Source organism: Argopecten irradians, chromosome 1 (assembly GCF_041381155.1).
Source record: "Argopecten irradians isolate NY chromosome 1, Ai_NY, whole genome shotgun sequence".
In the NCBI taxonomy this organism is placed as follows: domain Eukaryota; kingdom Metazoa; phylum Mollusca; class Bivalvia; order Pectinida; family Pectinidae; genus Argopecten; species Argopecten irradians.
The window spans coordinates 23425415-23432700 of NC_091134.1; positions in this window are offsets into that span (position 1 = coordinate 23425415).

Consider the following 7286-nt stretch of genomic DNA (forward strand, 5'->3'; position numbering starts at 1 on the left):
GTACCGGTAATAAACCAATTAGTTTACTCATTTAGAAATGTTTAACACTGGAGCCTCACTCACTTTTATTACAACGAAGGGACACAGTCTTGTATGCATAAGTTAACATAAAACGTGGCATCCATCCTGCTTGCTCATCGTGGTGTGTAGTTTGTGGTGCGGACTCGGGAGTAAACTTGGACAGTTCAATGTCCCTTGATTGACTGATGTCCACAGAAAAAGACACCTATAACCATCTTATTGCCGGATTGTTGTCGCATAGATCGCTTTATTGGTCGTCCGAAACATAAAAATGCCATCGGGATATAGTCATCCTCAGAGATGAATTTCGGTAAGTTCCAATCTTAGGTATTGAACACCGCCATCTTGGAAAGTTGTTGAGAATTAGGATTTTATGTAATTAATTTTAAAACTTTAATTGAAAAAAAAACAACATAGCATCTATATTTTCAAATGAAAAATACTAAAGGACGGAAATGGTAAAATCATTTTAGTTATTGCTTCACATTTGAAAACTTTGATTTATCTTTACAACGAATCGCCCAATAAGCTAACACACTTAAATGATTGACAAAGCAAGGAAATGTTTTCTGTCAGAGCACCACCGGCTCCTGTTTGATAAAAGAAATATTATTTTGTCGAAAGTAATCAGGCATTTTGTATCGATTTTTGTGCTCGAATGAATATCTTTTCGGATTCATACTTTTGTTTAATAACCAGTAAAAATATTTAACACTCGTCAACTGATATTATTGTTATTCATTAGGCGAAGAAGCGAGAACTTATATGATTTTCTCCAAAATATGTAGTAGTGATACTGGCCTTTACGACTTCTTAGAATGGAGAATGTCTGGAGCAACTGAACAAACAATTTGATTGGCCAGTTTCAAATACACAAATATTCCATATTTTAAAGTGTGATACAGAATATTATATACATTAAAACTCCTCTAACTCGAATTTCCGGGCATCAGGTCAATAGTTCGAGTAATACGGTGTATGTAACAAGTTTAAGCACGCATAGCATGGTCACATATACCCATGATATCACGTTATATCAAAACCAGAGTCGACCCTGGCAAGGGTACACAATTTTGTGACGTTAATAGGAAGAACTGCGCATTTTCTTACAAGGTTTTGTGTTTTTATTATCAAGTACCGTTCATTCGACCTTTCGTTACACTGCTGGCCTAGGTAGAGATAATAAACATCATTATTTTATGTCCAAACCGTAAATATGACATCACAAGTGTGATCACGACCGCAATAACATGATTACACAACTGCGTTTTTATGTGATGGTCGCGAGAGGTCAATCATAGCGTGTTAGTATAACGCCATATAGACCGACTATATTATATAACACACAGCTGACATTATTAATACCACATGATAGAACATTCATCGGTACGGTCATTTTACACACTTTTTTATCTTTCTCAGTAAGGTTTTAAATGTCAAAGCTAGCGGATATATGTGGTCATACTTTTTTTTGGACAGAAATAATTCTGTCAACAGTTATGTTTTAAAATTGATTCTCTTTAGACTAATAGTCCTTTTTTTTTCTTTTAGTGCAATTCTATAAACTTATTTCATGTCAAGTGAGTCTAGCTGAACAAATTTCCAGTTTTACAAGAATCTTATGTTGACGGTAATAGATTTCAGCTTGATAGTGATTTTATCTTAACAGTAATACAATTTTTGTCAGGGTAGTATTTTAGCAGTGTACGCACTGGGCGTTACGCGGCCAAGTTATGATTGTCCTGGCTTCCTAACTTATAATTAAGCCAGTCCATCATTGCGCTTACCAAATACAGCCAAAAAGTATTTTTTTTAAAGAATGTTTTTGACAAATTCCAATAAAACAAGGACAGACATCGGTAAATTGGGTGGTTAATTATATTTTAGTGCTATAAATTGCAGGTTGGGCATTAAAAGGCGACTAAATTTTAGATCCTCTCTTTCTCCTTTGACACTGCCTCAATTTTGGCCTTGAGTTGAAAGCTTGCCCCTGTTAGGAAGGCATTGATATCTGATCTGTAAAGTTGTTCAGCATAACGATAATGGGACGACAGATTTGCTCATTGTCGGTATAACGTGACCGGGTGGGAAGTATTTATTCTCTTACCTCAGACAGGGATATCCACAGTTTTACCGGTGTGAGATTTTTCGATTTCAACCCTCGGGATAAGATTCCCGGCAAAGCCTCGTGTTTGACAACTTAAGAATCTTACCCCTTGGGTCGTTTGGTATCGCGCCAGGTCATCTCCGATTCAGACTGACCACCAAGAAGCACCACTAACCTTTGTCTATTCAACAAATGAATATTATATCTACCCAAATATAGCAATCCGTCGAGATTAAAGGTGATTTGCATACTACGAGAAAATGGCGACGACGACGAGGGAAATTTAAAGTTGCGGAAAAGAAACTACTGTGTTGACACAATATAACGTGCATGCGTGATGAAATGGATGGCTATGAGTAGGTAAATTATTTATTTGTTGAAAAGACCAAGGTAAGTGGCGATTCTGGGTGGTAATATTTTGTAAGTAGTCTGAATCGGAGATGACCTGGCCCGATACTAAACTGTGTCGGCTTATTCCACGTTTTAATAAAGAATTGCGTTCTGGCCCTAAACCAGACATCTATCTGTCATAATGTCTAAGTCTGGTGTCAGGGCCAGAGTATCTCGGGCTAAACTAAGGTATGCCATTGCATGTTGTGTACGGGGTCTGCGATTGATGGTGAAAACTATTTTATAGTGCTACCTTTCTAAAGCAACTGCCAAATACACCAAATACATTGTAGCATACTCACACTGTTAAATTATTTCATGTCGCAATACTCGTTTAGGTAAAAACGTTTCTATAGCCGGAGTTTGTAGCCCACGACGTGTCTCTATCCAGGGAACTGAACCCAGAACCTTCTTCAAGAGGTCGATTACTCAACTCATAAGTGAGACAGTAAAGACGGGGGAAAAAAAGGTCATGTGTAGGAAGATAAAATTCAACTCTCAAATTTAGTCGCCTTTGATGGTCATTCAATGGGGTTACTGCTACAGGACAGAAACGGAGGAATATCATTAGAAATAATCCTGATCTCCCTCAGAAATGCCTATACGAAGGTTCGAAGGCTTAGTTTCATGTACATTGACATGCGTACAGGGAATGCCGATATCGTGATCAGGTACGCGGGGTTTATGATTGGTAGCGGTGATTAATTATCATTGGTGACCTCTGTAAATGGTACTAAATGACTTAGCTGGTGGTTTGCCACCACACAATTACCACAGGTCTTTAAGGCTCACTGGGGTTATTAGGTTATAAGGGTGATAAACAATACCCAAACACTCCATTTGTCCATATTTGTAAAGCATTAATAGTAGCATGCATGTTCATAATCTAAATACTATTGCGGAGGCGGATGTTAGGCTGGTTGGTCTGCGGCTTATATAATACTCAATGTTCTGTGTGCAGGACGTTAGAATCGTTAGTACTGCCTCATTGCTTGATCGTAAAAGGCGAATAATTGTTTTTGCCAACATTGCTTTATTCTTCCTAAATTCGCCTTTGAGACCGCCTCACTTTTGTCCAATAATAACCTAGATTCTGTGCCTTGGTCGAGACACAGTTTAGTTTATAAACTCAGTAGTTTCCACTCCTGCTAAAACGTTCAGCAGAAAGGAAGTGTGACGACTGGTTTGCCCATTGTCACTGCAATGTGACCGAATGGAATGTGCTCAATTGAACACTAAATAATAGGCATGATATTCCTCTAATACAATGCGGACATTTCATTTGAACAGTGTCTTCCTCAACGTAATGATTATATACGAAGGGATATACCAAGGATATCGAAAATTGATTTGTATGTATATTAAGATATACGAAGCAAATAATTAATATGATTTCTTTATTACTTTGTTTCGCCATTAATCAAGCCGGGTTGCCAGGAGCAGTTTTCAGGGTAACCTCTGCGCGATGATCACCTTGCATTAACATGGAATAAATGATATAACATTCTGTTGGTCATTTCCTTGATTTATGGTCGTTAAATAACATTCAACTGAGCTGCAGATATCTATCGCCGTCTATCATAATAGCTAGCAGATGTCACTATCTAGTTCAGATATACTGTAGCGCACTTAACTTGGCGAAGTCAGAATAGTTAAGTGCTTCTCAAAATATCTTGGTTGTAGCTATAATTTTCTGTCGTTTTTCGCCTGACCTCATTTGATCCTGATTAGAACTAGACTTATGTAGCACGTGGTTCAATTTCTCCATATCATTTTATTTATATTTTTCGCCTTATTTTTGTTTAAAAGCTATTTTGGATTTTTAATTTACCTTTAATACTTCTGTTTGCATTATTTTTCAGGTATTCCAACTATATTGTCAATTGCAAAGAAGAAAAATTGTTAAGACCAACAAACAAAAACCATCATTCAACTGATGTTTTAAGTCTTGATCGGTAAATGAGCTCATATATAACAAATATACTTTTGAGTTGAGATATCTTATCTGAAGTTCGGCTCTAACCAGCATACGCCTTAGTAATGTAGGTAGAATTTAGCTTTTCAACTCACAGGGGTGATGAATTCAAATACTCGTATAATAGAGAAAAAATAAACAGAAGATTTTGAGTCGAGATTTCCGGAACAAAGTTCATGATCATAGCGCCTATGTCCCTGTAAAAAGTCGATCTAGTCACCAATGAAAAATTATCCCAGTGATTCAGTAAATTCATAAGATTCAGTAGAGCTACATCTATTGAATCAATCAATTTGATATTTGAATAATACCAAACCAAAGTTAAAATCTGATTACAATGCAATCCAGGTAAACCTTGTCTTATTTATTCACATATCTCAATGTTTGTTAAGCCTTTTTGCTCCAAGGAGTTGGCAAGTTAATGTGTACTCTATGATCACCGTGCATTTATGATTAAGGTAAATACTACTTAACATTCCATTGGTCCATCGGTTCATGACATATGACCAGCAGAAAAACAGATGCAAATACATTTATGCATGCATAAAACACATTTAGTTTGACCGTAGTATAGAATAAGAGACTGGGCGAGACAAACGATAAGAAAGCATTGTCTGAAATATGAAAGCTGTCATCCATAGTCAGTATGGGATGGTGAGCGAATGCCCACGGTAATGTACTACAACAGTGCCGTTTTCGTTTATTCGGAACAACCGGTTCGACCGTTGGTTAAAGTCATTGTTTCGAGTATAAATCTTGACGGACCTGCAGTTTTTGCCACAGGCCTGTGAGGGCTTTGCCAAGGCTCGTCTGAAAACAGTATAAAATCACCAGGTCCGTATTTAATTAATAAACGAACTACTAGGTCCAACCAGTCAAACTGTATAATCGAAAACGGCCCAGTTTCATAGCGTAAAAGTGGTGTTTGTTTTGCAGCGGTCATATTCGTGACCAATGGTAGGAAGCTGTGAATGAATAGTGATACAGTCATGGAGAACAAAGTAATACTGATTTTTTTTTTATAAATATTTCGTCAACAATAATTGTTATTTTCCAAATATATATTATTTTATATATTTTTTATACCAAAATGATATCGCATCCTTAAAGCAGAGGTCGGTTCAAAAACATTTAAGATTCCTACAAATATTCCGAGCTAAAGATAATGAAATTACTTCGTAAATCAAATTATCTTTATGTTTTTTACTGCTGTTTTGGATAATTTTTGTTGGAGAAAAGTAAAGAAACAGTATTGCGTTTAGGAGATTGTGAAAAAAGCATTTAAACATTTAAGCAATAAACTGTTAGCAGATTGGACATACAGTGGATATGAAGTCCATCTGGAAGGAAGATAAATAGAATAGCACCCGCTAGGGCGCCATGAATATTTATCTTTCGGACGGATGGGATTCATATCAACTGTATGTACAAGCTGGCAACAGTGTATTGCTTATATTTCCATTACGATCATTTAAATTCAAAATTATACAGTATATCTTTTAAATTTCCCGCTTGCGCTAGTGTTGACGTCACCAAGTTCAATATAGACGGCATCAGCTTCTGAATATAGTTCAACGCAAAACGGTTTGAAACAAGCGAACAAATGAAAACTATGCGATGATATTTTTTCAGTACTTGCTATTTTGTAGACAAGGTAATACTATTTTATTTCAAAGAACTCACAACTTTAAAACCACTTTTTAAATTATTTGACCGTTATCTATAGGCGTAAGTATACTTTGTATACATTGTCAGTGACGCGGCGGAAACGTTAAATATCCATACGCTTGACCAGATTGGAGTTCATAGCCTGCTATTGCCCAACTGGTTAAACATAGATCAAACGAGAAACTAATAGTAGAATGGAAATATATATCTATGACTTTTCAGTTATGTTAGGGAAATATTTAAAGGCCTACTACCTTTCCGAAACGGCTTTTATTTTTTTTAAATGGGAATGTAAAACGAAAATGATAATTTCATAGAGTCGCAAAAGTTATTAACTTACTATTAATACACGTATCATCACCTTCTGACAAATTTGATTAAAATAGATAGAATTTTAATTTTCATAACGCGGGTCGTTTTATGTGTCCCGCTGTCATTCTAAATACCAGGCGGTAGTTGTGTTATCACTGTTATCATATCTCACGCAGGAAATCCTACATATGTTTGGTATTGTAACCTCATCTTAGGCCATCGATATATATTTTCTGATGCTCTTAATGTTTTGGAGAAACCTTTATGGTTTGCTCCGGTAAGGGAGTGGGCCTTTAAATGTCTGTCCTCTTGAGGATTGTCAGTAAATTCAAAGTTATAGGGAACAACCAACTAAATGAAAACAAAAAATCCTTCGAAATGGCCCCTGTGTATTCGAAATGGCCCATGTGTATATAAGATTGAGCCCAGGATAGAATTTTAACCCGGCCGCTGATTGGCTGGTTAATTATGAATTTCAAAAGTAAAAATGTTTTCTGACTGGTAATTATTCCTAGATAACTATGATATGAATTTGGAAATTCAGATTGAGATTTAGGTTAAAAATATCAATTTGGATAATGAATAGGTAAAAACATTAGAATTTCAGGATTTTTTTGTACTCTTGTTGGAGTTTGAGCTGAAGGACCCAAACTTTTTTCCCTATCTAGTGTTATACAAGAACCTAGACATTTATTATAGAACACGATAGTTAACTAATAATTCTTTGTTTTAATAATACATTACAAAACTTTAACAAACTTTAACACTGTGGTCTATGCAAAATTATTTAGTTGGTTGTTCTCTTATATGTGG